The sequence below is a fragment of the Passer montanus genome, unplaced genomic scaffold (assembly GCF_014805655.1).
Source record: "Passer montanus isolate IOZ18808 unplaced genomic scaffold, ASM1480565v1 scaffold55, whole genome shotgun sequence".
Taxonomy (NCBI): domain Eukaryota; kingdom Metazoa; phylum Chordata; class Aves; order Passeriformes; family Passeridae; genus Passer; species Passer montanus.
In genome coordinates this window covers 1,668,487-1,675,186 of record NW_024370485.1, presented here as the reverse complement: position 1 = coordinate 1,675,186, position 6,700 = coordinate 1,668,487, and positions in this window count along the sequence as shown.

Sequence of the window (6,700 nt, the reverse complement as noted above, 5' to 3'; positions counted from 1 at the left end):
CCTGATTTTGAAGGCCCCTGTCAGAGCTAATCTGCTCCTTAGGTGAGTATGAACATGTGAAGGCACATGAGGGGGGAACGATGGCTGCTACGTGGCTCTCAGAAGAGCTAGTGGATGTGGGAACCAGCAGCATCTCATAAAATAGTCCCTTGACACAATCTTTGCTCCTTTGTATGCATCCATTTTTCCAAGTAAAGCCATGGAAACTCCAGAGCCCCAAATTAAACCTCCCTGCTGCAGAAATGCCTCTCTGGTGGCTGACTTTTGGCACGGTGCATGAGAGAACATGACCTCCTTGTTTTGGTTTATTTTTAAACCTGTCTGCTGTAGTTTTGGCTGTCCCCATTACTTGGTATCAAAGCCTGGTCCTGCTCTGAATCCTCCTAACCATCTGGCCTCTGCAGTGCTTTTGGCAATGGCCTTTTGCAAGCTCATGTGCCACCTACAGCTATTTAATTTTTTACCTTTTAAAGTGTCTTATGCTTCAGGTTCATTCCTGATTCCATTTAGAGATAGTGACTGTAAGCATCATAGGTTATTTTCCTCATAATTATTAGCTCCAGTGCCTTGCCTCATCTTTCTTTCATCCATACCAGTCTAATGTTCTCAATTCTCCTTTTGTGGAAGGGTGTCATCAAACTAGAGGCTTGTGTTGTGCAGTGCTGAATGCAATTCTCCTGCTTCCATCTCTGGAACAAAGGGCGTGAAAGAAACCTGCCACTCACAATTAGCAATTAAAATTTTCTATTTAGAATTTTCAGCATTCTTAGTGATCACTGTATTTTTGTGCCTGAACAGGGGATAATCTAAAAATAGTTGATGGCCAGCATGCTTGAAATTTCAATTTTTCAAGAGGGGAAATAGAAGTCTGTAAGCACAGACCAATGGCACCGTAGTGAGACAGTTTAAGAAATGAGAGTTGACTAGGTGAAAGGTTCTCCCCCGTTATTTTTCTTGCCTGTAACACAAAATCTTTACTGACATTTATATTATTTTAAAAAGTAACATAAGTGGCATTTATGTTGTTTCTTGTGAGGTTTTAAAAGACTTTTTTTCCCTGGAAAGCATGAGCTGCTGCTGCAGGAGGGGTTTACTCTTGGACAGACCAGTCTGGGGTGGAGAGTTTCATTTGCAGGAGCAGAGGGGAGCACGTGGCCCCAGCACAAGCCTCATTTACCATGTCAGAGGGTCCCTCCACACAAGTGCAGCGTGCATCCCAGGTATGGATACAGAGCCTTAAGCACCATATGGAATCGGGAGCCTGCAAGCCATCTGATGCCAAGCAATCCTGCGTGTTTTGCAGAATTTCATAGCCCAGCAGGTGTTAGATGGGGTGGTGCATCCTGGAGGAGCTTGGCGTGACCTGCCTGGAAGTCAGTGGTTTCTCCCAAGCTCTTGCTCTTTGTCATGGAAGTCTGGTGCTCATCCTGGGCATTGTGCAACACTGCTCGGTGGGGAGGCTGGGAGGGAACCTCTGCCTCTGGCTCACTGAGGGGCTGGCTCCAGCTGATTCCTTATTGATGCCTATCAGGCTAGCTGATAAAGGGAACTGATGTGCTGCTTCCAAACACCAGGGCGCTTGGAAACAAAGTGACTTCATTATAAACTTAAGGCACCTTTCAGAAAGCTGGAAGGGGGATTCCAGACCCCATTTTGCCAGCTGTTTGTTTGTGTTGCTGGGATACATTTGTTCCCTGTGTAAGGACACGTTTTAATGTGCAGGGACAGTTAATTTTCAAGTATTAATCCAATTGTACATTATGCTTCTAAATCTTGCAGCTTTAGCGGCTCAGCTGGGGAAGCAGTGAGGTCTCAGCTGGCTGGCAGGCAGCCCGTGGAGCAGCCAGGGAGAGTCACCCCAGCCCTGGAGAGCATCACCAGCAAATGGCTTCATGCTCACGTGCCCTCAGCTGCAGGCACTGGCTGTCCTGCTTTCCAGAGCACTGCCACGGAGAGGATTTGGCCACGGCCATGGCAGAGGGAGGCATCTTCTGCTTCCTGGCAGTGGCCCGTGTTCCTGAGGCTCCTGGGCACGCTGAAGGCAAACCTTCACTGGGGAGTGAGCTTTGCAGGGCTTTGCTTTCTCACTGCAAAACTGTCCCACTTAGAGGAGGGGCTCCAGATCACTGAAGTGAGAAGCTGACATAAGGAATATAACCCATGGATGCTTGGCTGAGGAGCCTGGCTTGGGGCCAGGCTGCTGCAAGCTCTGCCTTTGAAGCTGCAGCAGGGACAAGCATATCAGCAAAAAGGTAAAGGATCAGCCCTTTTCAGCTAATGTTTGGGACATTACTGTAAGCATCTCTGAGATCCCCAGACTTGAACCTTTACTTGGAACGAAGGAGCATCTGGCAATCCCAACATTTTCAGCATTTCTGTGTGTGCTTATTTTTTTTAAGCAAAGTGAGAAGTGAAAATAGTCCTTACTGTCTTTAAAATATATTACAGCCATGTAAGAATACAAATCTTTCAAGGCCATATCTCTCCTCACCCTGCCAAATGAAACACAGTATAAAACTCCATTGTTTTACTCTTGTGTTTCCTGTGCCTTATGGCTTGAACAATGGATCCTCTTGGCTGAAGTCCATCCCAGTAACGATTTAATTTGGGAACACACTTCACCTTTCTAAAAATAAGGAAAACTGAGAAGAAGAGCAAATAATCTGTGCTGAATAAAGATCTAAAATGACTTCTCCAGGATCTGAAATGAAAGAAAATGTTATCCAAGGAATGCATAAAATAAAATAACATAAGCTTGCCTCTATGCAGCAAACTCTTTCCTGGCATTTTAGCCCTGTTCTACAGTCTGGACTTTTTCCAAAGAGAGAGAGCAACAAATCATCAGTTATATATATATATATATTTTCCCCCTCAGACACTTACTGAGAACCAGGCATACACACAAAAATAAAAGAATGTAGAAAACATCTACCCACTTCTTTTTGCTTTGCAGTGTTTTTAAAGCTTTTGTCTCAAACTGTTACCTAGAAGTGAATGTCAGACCACAGCAAAACCAAAACCAGGTAAATGGGATAAAAATAAATCTAAGGGCCCGTGACTTACTGGGGCAAGGTGTGCAATTGGTGCCTTTGGTTAGAAAAATAAGAGAAGCAGCAGGATACAACAGCCATGTCCTTCTCAGGCTGTCTGTATGTACATGGGACCAAACCATACCTGATGCTGGAGTCCAGGATACCCTTACACAAACCAAAATCCACATTCATGCCGAGACAGCCTCATCCCAGCACACAGCAGGTGAAAGAGCACAAGAAAGCCTGAGGTCAGCATGTGCAGCTCAGCTCAGGCAGGTGGTACACCAGCTGCAAGCCCTCTGCTCTCTGCTGACACTTCCCCTGCAGAAAACAGGGGCTGTCGTAGGGATGCAGGATTGCAAGGACAACAGCACTCACAAAAGCAGGGTCTCTGAATGGCTCTGTAAACCTCCTGCAGCATGCAGCTGGTGCCAAGGGAAAAATGGGGTGGGGGAGGCTGGGGGATGGAATCTTACCAGTCAGGGAATAATGAGAAAAGTCCCCCACAAACCCAGCCATGGAGAAATCTGTTTGAAGAAACAAGTCATGCTGAGAGTGAAGGTGGGCACAGGCCAATTGTAAAAGTACTACAGAAGCAATTTCAATGTGTTAGGTAATAAAACTGAGCTGCTTCAGTGACTGTCAGTGCAGCCCCTCACGGGGACAGCAGCTCTGCTTCACGCAGGAGACCACTTGCTGCTGACGGTGTTTGCAGCCCCCTGCACTGCAGGGATGGAAGTCTGGGGGTCTGTAAAGCCCCAGACTGCTGCAGCGAGGCTGGGACCTTCCCCTTTTTCCCCCTGTCAAAAACAAACCCTGAGCATGGCTTCCCAGATGAGATATTTACTGTCCCTACTAAAATGTGGCTCTCAGCTCTAAATCAGGAATGCTCCTTGAAAGGCAACTGTGTCCCAGTGGTCTCTCTTCCCTCACCACCTGTCTTCCCACATGAACTCAACATCAAAGCTGCTGGGGCTCCAGGGAATGAAGCCACGTGTGCCACCCTTGGGCCTCCGCCCCTCCTGGCTTGTCACATCTGGAGAACAGGATCTCAAATGCCATTGATCTTTGCGACTGCTCAAGAAAAGTAAAGAGACAGAGCTGCAGCTAGAGAGCTGTTGAACGGGGCTGGGACTGCCAAAAGGTCCATTTACTAGAAGATACTAAAGATATTAAGCCCACGCTCAGATACCATAAGTGGGTCACTATCCATCTTCCCCCTTGCATTTTAGAACTGCTTTCTGGCTCCTCCAAGAGACCAGCCTCCTGCTTTGAAGCACAGTTTGTTCCCCATCCCTCCAAGACGCCATTTGCAGCTGTGAGGCTCACATTCACCTCCCTGCTGACCAGGGAGGGTTTGCTGGCTGGGGACAGGCAGCACAGGGATGTCTCCCTAGCTGGGAATGGTCCTGCCCTTGCAGAATGGGTGGTGGGAAGCCCTGAGCATGGCACTTGGCTCCCAGGAGCAGAGGCTGCAAGCCGGGCTCAGGGGCAGCCATTTGCTGTTTTTAGTGGCCATCAAAGCCTGTGGCAGTGTCTGCTGGAGTGGGAGGACTGGCTGCAAGCATGAGAAGACCAGCAGAGGAGTGGCAGCTCCAGAGACCCCTGAGGAGGGGGACAGGAGGGGACGCCTCACTCTTATTCCAGATGACAGCAGGGGTTACCATGCCCTGTCACACATGCTGCCTTTGAAATTTCAAGCTCACTTGGTCATTTTGAGAAACAAAGGTTGTTATTGTTCTCCAGGAGCACAGCAAAGGTCTGCTCCCTGCTCTGCCTGCACCTGGCCCTGTCAGGGCAAATAAATTCCCTTTCATACAGGGATACAGGCTGGAATCACAGGGCAACCCCATTCCCAGTGAGTCCATGGGCAGCAGGATTCTGCAGGCAGCGGGGCCCTGGGCCCTCAGGGCAGCACAAGTCTGGGGTGTTGGTTGGTCCCAGCAGCTGCGAGCAGTGGCTCAGCAGAGTTTGGGAAACCCTGGATATGGGGGATCCTGCTTCACTGTCTGAAGGCAGAGCTCAAAGGCACAACCCCCAGCATGTCACCAGAGCCCGGGCACTGGCAGGGCAGCTGGAGCGGGTCACTCGGCCCTGGTGCTTGCCCTCCTCTTTGCACGAGAGAAGGGGCAGGCGGAGGGGCAGCGGGCACAGCGAGTGACATCCCTGCAGGGGCTGGGGCACCTGGAGACACTGCACAGAGTGGGTGAGGAGCTCTCAATGTGCACACGCTGGTGAGGGGACGGGAGCTGGCAGCCAGCCTGGGGGGACAGAACCGAGAGAAACAACCCAAGGTGGCACTCCTTGGCTGCCAGGGCAGGAGCGCAGCAGGGAAGTCCATCACTGCGGATCCCACTGGCAGTGCACCAGGGGTTTGCCACGTGTGGCTGCTCAAGTTTTGATGCAGACTTGAGAGTTTTGGGGACTGGGCTCATTGGCACACCTGCCCGGGGTGACAGAGCCCGTCTGGGAGAAGGGAAGTATTTCTGAGGATTAACAAGCCAAGGAGGAGGCAGGAAGCCAGGAGGAAGGGTGAAAGATCGATTTTCATTCTGGCAGCAGGTTAAGAGTAGGGAATATGAATGCTGCCTCCAAGGTCTTGGATAACGTGTGGCTGCTCAAGTTTTGATGCAGACTTGAGAGTTTTGGGGACTGGGCTCATCGGCACACCTGCCCAGTATAGGAACTGATGATCTGGAAACAAAGATGAGCAATATACTGAACATTTTTAAAAATTGACTCAAAGCTATTGACTCTTGAGGAGATCAAAAAGGACTGACTAAAATGCAGATGTGGCAAATGGGGAACACCCCATATTTGCCAAGGATCAACTGGGTATGTGCAAGGTCAGAAGAGGCAAAACAAATCGCACATAAGAATTACAAAGCTCCAGATGTTTTGTAGCAACCCAAGAAATAATATGGATGTCACACAAACTCTGGCTCTGAGAGTAGCTGCAAGTTAAAAAAAAAAGCACATGCAAAATATTAGCATGCAGAAGGAAGAAGGAGGGAATAATATGGAAAATATGATAATGCTATTATGTAAATGACTAGCGCAGCCTCTCAGGGAATACTGTCTGCAGTTCAAGTAAGCCCTTCTCAGAAAGGGCTGATTAGGGGCATGGCAAATTCGCTCACAGAGAGATCAAAACGATTGGGGTTGTTTATCTCAGAAAGGAAATGAACGAGAGGAGATTGGCACAGAGTGTGCCAGTCCAGAGCTTCTGTTTTTCTTCCTGTTCAGTTCTATCACTGTCATATCTGGTGTCGATGAGAATTGTGTGAAGTGATGTGGCTCTCCTCTGTTACACACCATTTGCTCTTTCTCTCACCCTCCCTTTCAGGGGAGGCACAGCACATTATGTTTTATATTTAGGCAGGACCTGGGGAGGAGGAGGTGGCTAAGGAGAAATATACATGCCCCAGAGATGCCTCGTAGTAGAGAAGGTGAGAATGGAAAAGTGGGATTTACACCTGGACAGTGCAGCAAAAAGTTCTGGCTCAGGGATTCTCCTTCCATCAGCTCAGGCAGATCCCAGAGAGGCTGCCAGCAACTGCCCTTCTCCTGGAGCCCTGGCTTCCAGACCAAGCCCTGGTGTCTGGGGTACCTTGGAGATAAAGATAGGAGCTTAAATTTGACAAGTTAGTTTGTAAAAAGCATCCCAA